At 48.0% G+C, this 9104-nt stretch overlaps 1 pseudogene; it reads left to right on the top strand.

Moving 5' to 3' along the window:
• Window positions 1-285: 285 nt before the first annotated feature.
• Window positions 286-2715, top strand: LOC136750588 (uncharacterized; annotated as a pseudogene).
• The last annotated feature ends 6389 nt before the right edge of the window (window positions 2716-9104 follow it).

Here is a 9104-nt window from a genome sequence, read left to right as displayed (position 1 = left end):
AGTGTTCAGTCCGGCAACAGCAAGGTTGCATGTGGTTGGTGTCGCAGCACCCCCGTGTATATAAACGTTGCCGGGTGGAGACGCACTTACAGCGGTTTGCCCGCTATGCGCTCCACTTGTTGCAGAGGTGTTCCAGTTGTTGTGTGCCCCCGGTGCAAACACTGATTGGCGCCTCTGCTGCATGTTTCCCTGTGCATGCGCGTGTGCACTCGGCTTGGCAATGAGCTCCTCTCATTGTGCCGCTTGTGGCCAGCACACCTTGCCCGCCTGGAGTGGGGAGGTCCTATGCCCCGTCTGTCTGGGCACCGACAGCGTGCACAGTTTGTCCGCTACAGCTCCCCTGGCCCTCTGATCCTGCCCCGCCGCGCTCCAGGTTTGAGAGGGGTCAGCACGTGTAGCGGCCCACACAGGCCCTCCCGCTGCTGCCTGACCTCCTCGATGAGCTGAGGGCTACCTGGGACCATCCGGCAACAGCCAGGAGAGGGGAGGCTTATGTCAGGACCCAGGGCGCGGCAGAAGCGGGCTTGGTGGATTTTCCCCGTGTAAATTCTACCATAGCCGCGCTCGTCTCCCTACCTCCGCTGTCCACGGAGCCCCAACAGGCAGTGTTGTGTCACAGTGACGCTGCTCCGGAGTACCTGCAGCTGGCCCGAGTCTACCCAGTAGCACCTCAGGTTCAGCAACGTAGGCTGACTGCGGCAGCTCGCAAGCGGGGAGGCCCCCCAACCACGGCTCCCAGGCCACAGCCCTGCCCACCTGCCAATCTCCGCCAGCGCCTCACTGGCAGGCAGGTGCCCCCCCAGGATCACTGCCCTGGCCCCCGGCGGCCCACGGCAGCTTGTGGTAGGAGGGGACCCGGCCCAACCCCACCTCCTCCACCACTCGAGCCCCGCCCCTGAGGCATTACAGCAGCCTCTGGCCCACCCTTACACCCCCCAGCAACTCTCCAATTGACAACTCTGCATTATATCAGTTGGATACTCCCTGCAATTTCAGACACGTTCACCCCCCTTCCAGGGCATGGTGTGGACGCGAGTGAGGGACCTGTTGCAGTGTGCGGCACTTCACGTCGAAATCGCCGCTCTCCTGGAGAAGCGAGCAATCCGTGAAGTGCCCCCACCGGGGCAGCACAAGGGATTTTATTCACCATACTTCCTTGTGCCCAAGAAAGATGGCGGTTTCCGCCCCATCTTGGATCTGAGGCGCCTGAACCGCAACCTCAAGGTGCTGCACTTCAAGATGCTCAACCTGCGCACCATATCCCAGGCCATCAAGCCCGGTGACTGGTTCACCACGGTGGATCTGAAAGATGCTTACTTTCACATCCCCATTGCGCAGGCACACAGGAAGTTTCTCCGCTTCGCCTTCGAGGGCCGAGTGTTCGAGTTTGCTGTTCTCCCCTTCGGCCTGTCGCTAGCGCCACGCACTTTTTCCAAATGCATGGACGTCATGCTAGCCCCCTTGCGTTGCCAGGGGGTCCGCGTCCTCAATTATCTAGACGACTAGCTGGTTTGTTCTCACTCGAGGGAGCAGGTTCGGATACACACCGACCTGATTTTAGGCCGTCTCTCCGAATTGGGCCTTCGGGTCAATCGAGAGAAGAGCCGACTGACGCCAACTCAGCAGGCACAGTTCCTCGTACTGCGCCTCGATTCCGTTGCCATGCTCACCACGCTGGCGCCAGAGAGAGTTGCCTCAATACACTCGTGTCTCTTCCTCTTCCGACTGAGAGCTCGTGTCAGGGTGTCCCTTTGCCAGAGGCTGCTGGGGCTCCTAGCGGCTGCATCACAGACCCTTCCCCTCGGCCTCCTCCAGTTGAGGCCGTTGCAGTGGTGGTTCAGGTCTCTCAGGAGTCACAGTCACTCCGGCGTGCTGGAAGGCGCTCCGTTGGTGGCGGAGCCCCCACAATTTGACCCTTGGTGTGCCCCTGGGGCCAGTTTACCACCAAGCAGTCATGACGACAGACGCTTCCAAGCAGGGTTGGGGAGCAGTCTGCGACAGACATGGAGTACGAGGCAGGTGGACGGAGCCAGCACAGGCCCTCCATATCAACATCCTGGAGTTACAAGCAGTACTCCTTGGACTGTCTCATTACCTGCCAGTCCTGCGAGACAGACATGTGCTGGTCCGGACGGACAACACAGTGGTGGTTGCCTATATCAATGGGCAAGGAGGTCTCCGGAAACGCAGACTGTACTATCTAGCACGCCGTCTGCTTCTGTGGGCACAGCCACAGTTCCGCTCCATCAGAGCAGTTCACCTCCCAGGCAAGTCCAACACGGCGGTGGACCTCCTCTCTCGGGGAGGCCCCCCAGTCTCGGAATGGCGCCTCCACCCGCTTGTGGTACAACAACTGTGAAGCCAGTTCGGCAGGGTGGACGTGGATCTCTTTGCCTCGGCAGAGTCCACACACTACCCACTATGGTTCTCTGTCCGAGACAACTCAGGAACCCTAGGGATCGAAGCGCGGCCACATGTGGGCTAGTGCGATCTCCTTTACGAGATCCCACTGTTCCCCCTTCTCCTGGTGGTCCTGGAGAAGGTCAGGAGAGAACGAGCAACAGTTCTACTCGCAGATTCTGGTTCGCGGACCTGATCACCCTCCTCCAAGGAGAGCCTTGGCAGCTCCCAGTGAGAGCGGACTTGTTGTCCCAGGTGCAGGGCACACTTTGGCACCCCAATCCGGGCCTCCTCCAGCTCTGGGCCTGGCCCCTAAGAGGGAGCGATTGATTGCTTGGGGTCTGTCGGACGCAGTAGTTGCCACTATTCAGTCGGCGAGAGCTCCCTCTACAAGGTCGTAGTATTCCTACCACTGGCGGATGTTTAGCACCTGGTCCCAAGACGGCGGTCAAGACCCAATTAATTGCCCCATCGGGGTCATATTGCAATTTCTAAAAGAGCTGTTGGACCAGGCAAGTCCCCATCCACGCTCAAAGTGTATCTGGTGGCCATCTCCGCATGTCATGTTCGGATTGATGGCGAGCCTCCTGGGTCTCATTTTCTGGTTGTGCAGTTTTTAAAGGGAGCTTGACGGCTACGGCCTCCTTGAACCCCCCTTTCACTGCCCGCATGGCGTCTTGATGTAGTGCTGGGCGCACTTTCCCAAGCTCCATTTGACCCACTGAACTCAGCTGAGCTGAAGCTGGTATCACTTAAGACTGCGTTTTTGCTGGCAATCACCTCTACAAAACGCGTGAGCGACTTACACGCCCTGTCAGTACTCTCATCGTGTGTCCGTTTTGCAGGAGATGGCTCCAGGGTCACGCTACTGCCTAACCCTGCGTTCCTCCCAAAAGTGCTGTCTCTATTTCATGTCAACAGGCCTATTGACTTGATGGCTTTTCATCCCCCTCCCTTCGCTTTAGAGCAAGAGAGTCGGCTTCACCTGCTCTGCCCTGTGCGAGCCCTCAGGTGCTATTTGGAACGCACTAGGAGATTCGTTGCTCAGACCAACTGTTTGTGTCTTATGGAGCACGGATAGAGGGCCAGGCGCTTTCAAAGCAGTGCCTCTCGCATTCGATTGTGGACACCATTACCATGGCCTACGAGTCCACCAGGACCCCAGTGCCTGATCACCTGGTGGCCCACTCGACTCGAAGCTTGCCACATCATGGGCCCTTTTTCAAGGTGCCCCCTTGGCAGACATTTGTGCGGCTGCAACTTGGGCCTCGCCGCTTACATTTTCCCGGTTCTACAGGTTGGATGTGACGAGACCGGTCCCTTCCATTGAGAACCCGGTGTTGGCTGCAGTCGAGCCCCAGTAGCTGCTGCCTTGAATCAGGAGTTTTAGCCACTGATCAACACCGAAAATTTGTCAAAGTGAAAAATACGATCTGCATTTTTGTCTAAATTAATTACAAATACAAAACAGAAAATAATTTAATGCATAAGTAAACACCCCTTCAGTCAATATTTGGTAGAGGCACCTTTGGCAGCAATGCATGAAAACTCACGAAACTCACAAGTGTTGTAGAAACCACTTATACCTACAAATGCAGTGAAAACTTCACCTGCTGGTGTCATGGTGTTTCTAAATATTGTGATAGGAATCTAAATTGTGAAATGCAACAAAAATCTTCTTCTCCAAAATCTAATGGCACATGCATATCCCACTTCACACACATGCATACCTTATACCCCACTATTACACTTGTTCATCAGAAGTTCACCGGGCGCACGCTTTGTCTGCCATGTAGCATTCTCTGATTCCAGCTTTGGTGCCTTGTAATCCATGCCACTTTTACCCACTGTGCCACAAATTGGTATGCATGACACTAGTACAGAGTACTACCAAGGTTGTTAAAGGTTGCCCAGTGAAAAACATGGGTGCTGTGAGCTGATGAAAAAAAGTATGCGTCGCTACAGACAAGTATCACATTACCTCTACACTGGAATGCAGTATGCACATGAAACTCAGCACCTATGTCTATGTCTGTTCATTGAACATAAAACCTAATAATTAAGTTTGTGAGGTACATGGTTAAGCCGCAATGTTGAATTTAACATGTGTCCGCGTGCGCAAATGAAAACAGCTACTATTCTGGATCTCTAAAGCCCAGTGCCCTGAAACTTTGCATGTATTACATAAATACTGCTATCTATCACGTCTGCAAGAGGCAAGTGACTGTGTTCAACAACATGGCAGCCACAAGAAAATGACTGTGCATGAATGCAAAATACACATATTTATAGAAGCATGAAATTGACCCCAGAAAAACCTATCAGCAAAATTCCAAATTATTACAATATGTCACTTATGAGTTTCCATTACAGAATATGTATATTTAAAGGTAAACAGCCATCAGTCTATTGGCATAAGAGACAGTGTAAGCTTATAGATTAATAGATGGAAATACATCTTGGGTGGTGAGGGGAAGGGGTGCTCGAGCTTTAACTTTGCGGGTTGACCTCCAAATTCCAGGCCACCACTGCGTGCGACATACACACAACAATGGCAAAAAAATAACAAAATTAAAATAAATTTTGGCAAAATAAACTAACGCACCACATTGTCCAGAATATGGACATGGGAAACTGACTGAATTAAACAACATTGTTTTGATTAGTTGGGGGGGCATTTAGAGGGCCAATCAGATTTCAGCAGGGGCCAGTGCCCCTGTGCCCCCTCACCCCCCCTGGCTCCACCTCTGTTTGTATGGAATAAGGTCTTGTCAAAAACGCTCGCATGTGTGTAAAATAAATCGTTATGCAGACTCAAAAAGAGCATAAAATTCTGTGTCTTATGTGTGGAAAGGGTACAAATCACTAGTGATGTTACACTCGTGTAGGCTTCACAATGCAGTACCGACTTTTCGAAGCACAATGAGTCGATACACTGTGTTGAAGTCCTGCGACTCCTTGCCAGAAACCATGTGATCACTGCAAATGAGGCTTGGCTACCAGAATCTGACTGTGTTGAATTGGCGTGGGGCATGTGTTGGTTTACCAAAATCCCCAAATGCTGATTTGCGGACAGTACACAATATATTTATTGAGCAAGAGCTACAGTCAGCCCCAAAACTGTAGAAACAATTACTTTTTAAAATAGAAATCTTTAAATTACACCAATTGAAGAATTCGATGCGGACGTTCGATGGCATGCGGTAAACATTATCACTACTATATTCATAATACTACCAGTGGTGTAGCCAGGGCTGCATCCCATGCACATTTGCTCCCTATACCCTTTGACAAGTGAATACTTTGCGTGATGTTGTGCTGATGTCTGAGAGTGTGTACCGAGTGTGTACTTGAGTGAGGAGGGTGTAGGTGCAGGGCGAAGCTAAACTCATTCAATGGGACAAACTTCAGCTTTTCTTGTCAGACTGTAGTTTTAATACATTTGCGAGGCAAGTCCTAATAATATTCAGTTGTAGGTTCACTACTCTTCCGTAGCAACTTAGTTTTACGAGGAAACACAGGATTACATACAACTAACTTAACTTTTGATTACTTTGCACTACTCAGAGTCGGCACTGCACTCAGCCCGCGCATCCAGACTTTCACACGGCTCCTTCTGACATACCCAACTCACTTCTCCTCTTGTCAGCCCACAACACCCGCAGCAGCTACACCTGCAACAACACCAGTATCTGCCCCCAAACAAAGCACAAGAAAGGGCTTCTCAACTTCCTGCATCCTTCACATCTCGCACCCACATCAGCATAAAGGAAGGACCTTTACACCTACAATGCAATCAGAACCCCAACAAAGCCAGTCGCCTATCCCCCTTTCACTATCAGCAGTCCAACCAGAGTAAGAGATAAACGGGAACAATAAAACAAGGAATCAGAAAATTTGGGAACATTTAGAAATAGACTGGATAGGATCCTTGGATCACCCAGTTATTAATGGACACCAAACAACCATGAAGGATCAAATGGCCTCCTCTCGTTTGTAAACTTTATGTTCTTATGTTCTTATGAAGTAAAATATCACGCTATATTTATTAATTAAATTAGCATTCTAACAATGTATTGCATATATACAGCTCTGGAAAAAATTAAGAGACCACTGCAAAATTATCCGTTTCTCTGGTTCTACTATTTATAGGTATGTGTTTTGTTTTTTTCTATAAAATACTGACAACATTTCTCCAAAATTCCAAATAAAAGTATGAATGGAATGAAATGGCTGCCATACATGTAGAAATGCTGATTTAAGATAAAATTGCAGTGGTCTCTTAATGTTTATATATATTGCTTCTATTCAGAGAAATCTGTTAGAATAGGTAATAGGTAATTGCAGGCTTATCCATCAAGTTGTCAATACATTCTGCAGCTCTACAACAAAACTTTTAGCTAAAACAGGAATAGTTTAAAATATATATGCAAAATGCATGAAACTGTTTCTGTAGAAGTCTATTTCCAACAGGGACAGGAAATAGCGGACAAATCTGTCCAGCAAGGTGAAAACTAGGCCCAGGTAATCCACACATTTTTTAATTCCTCAGGTGATGGGGGGGCATGACTGGTTTGATTGGTGGAATATCAGTTGCAGAATGGCCTCAGGAGTGAGTATACTACTGTGCCTGGCCACAATCATCTTGTTGTATGTAACCCACAGAGGATACAAAAGGATGCACAGACAGCTTACTGTTATTACAGTTCAAGGTAAATGCAGAGCTCACTATTATAAAGTTGACACTAGGCCTTTTTTGGGCAAGGACCAAAAGAGGGAAAACATCTAGTAGGTTTGAAAGGCAGGTGCTTCTCATTTAGTTTGAAGCTGTTTCCATGAGACTGTTTGCTTTAAGCTTAGTTGGACTATAGTTAAGTCCGTAAATATTTGGACAAGGACACAATTTTCATCATTTTGGCTCTGCATGCCACCAAAATGGATTTGAAAGGAAACAATCAATATATTCTTTAAGTGTAGACTTCCATCTTTAATTTGAGGATAGTTACATCCAAATTGGGTGAACAGTGTAGGAATTACACCCATTTCTATATGTGGTCCCCCCAGTTTTAGGGACTCAAAAGTAATTGGACAAATTAACATAATCATTAATTAAATTGTGAGTTTAAATACTTGGTGGCAAATCCTTTCTTCCCTCCCCAGGCCTGTACTGCAGCTGTCTTTAGTTCCTGCTTGTTCTTGGGACATTTTGCCTTCAGTTTTGCCTTAGAAATCAAAACAAACCAATCTGAGAGACAGCAAAATCAACTATTTGGTACATTCTTAAAAAGAAAGAATGCACTGGTGAGCTCAGGAACACCAAAAGACCGGAAGACCACAGAAAACAACTGTGGTGGATGACGGAAGAATTATTTCCGTGGTGAAGAAAAACCCCTTCACAACAGTTGGCCAGATCAAGAACACCCTCCAGGAGGAAGGCATATCTGTGTCAAAGTCAACAATCAAGAGAAGACTTCACCAGAGTAAATACAGAGGGTTTACCACCAGATGTAAACAGGAAACAAGAAGACCAGATTAGAGTTTGCCAAAAAACATCTAAAGAACCCTGTACAGTTCTGGAACAACATCCTATGGACAGATGAGATAAATATCAACTTGTTCCACAATGATGGGAAGAGAAGAGTATGGAGAAGGGAGGGAACTGCTCATTATCCAAAGCATACCACCTCATCTGTGCAGCATGTTATGTACGGCTGCCAAGGGAACTGGTTCCCTTGTATTTATCAATGATGTGACTGCTGACAAAAGCAACAGGATGAATTCTGAAGTGTTTAGGGCTATATTATCTGCTCAGATTCAGCCAAATGCTTCAAAACTCATTGGAAGGCGCTTCACAGTGCAGATGGACAATGACCTGAAGCATACTGCGAAAGCAACCCAAGACCTCTTAAGGTGAAGAAGTGGAATATTCTGCAATGGCCAAGTCAATCACCTGACCTGAATCCAATTGAGCATGCATTTGATTTGCTGAAGGCAAAACTGAAAGCAAAATGCCCCAAGAACGGGCATGAACTAAAGCTGCAGTACAGGCCTGGCAGAGCAACACCAGAGAAGAAACCCAGCATCTGGTGATGTCTATGGGTTCCAGACTTCAGGCAGTCATTGACTGCAAAGGATTTGCAACCAAGTATTGAAACTCACAGTGTAACTCATGATTATGTTAGTTTGTCCAAATACTTTTGAGCCGCTAAAATTGTGGGGAACACATATAAAAATGGGTGTATGTCCTACACCATTCAGCTACTTTGGATGAAATTCTCAATTTAAAGTTGAAGTGTACACTTAAAGCACATCTTGATTGTTTCCTTTCAAATCCATTGTGGTGGCGTACAGAGCCAAAATGATGACAATTGCGTCACTGTCCAAATATTTATGGACCTAACTTGTATATGACTGCAAACTATTGTCTATCTATGAAGACACAAAAAGACTTCTCCAATTCACATCCTTAGTTCTTTTCTTCACTTTTTCCTGGTGAACCTGTATTTATGTTTTCGTGTTACTTATTCATCAGTGTATCCTGAACATTTACAACATGTGCCCTGGACCCTCTCCCTTCTCGCCTCTTCCAAGCGACCGCTCCTGATCTTCTCCCCTTCTCCCCTCACTCCTCTCTGGCTGTTTCCCCTCTGCATTTAAACAAGCTGCTGTCATCCCACTGCTCAAGAAACCAACCCTTGACGCCA

The sequence above is a fragment of the Amia ocellicauda genome, chromosome 5, assembly GCF_036373705.1.
Source record: "Amia ocellicauda isolate fAmiCal2 chromosome 5, fAmiCal2.hap1, whole genome shotgun sequence".
Lineage (NCBI taxonomy): Eukaryota > Metazoa > Chordata > Actinopteri > Amiiformes > Amiidae > Amia > Amia ocellicauda.
This window is presented reverse-complemented; position numbering and strand designations above follow the sequence as displayed.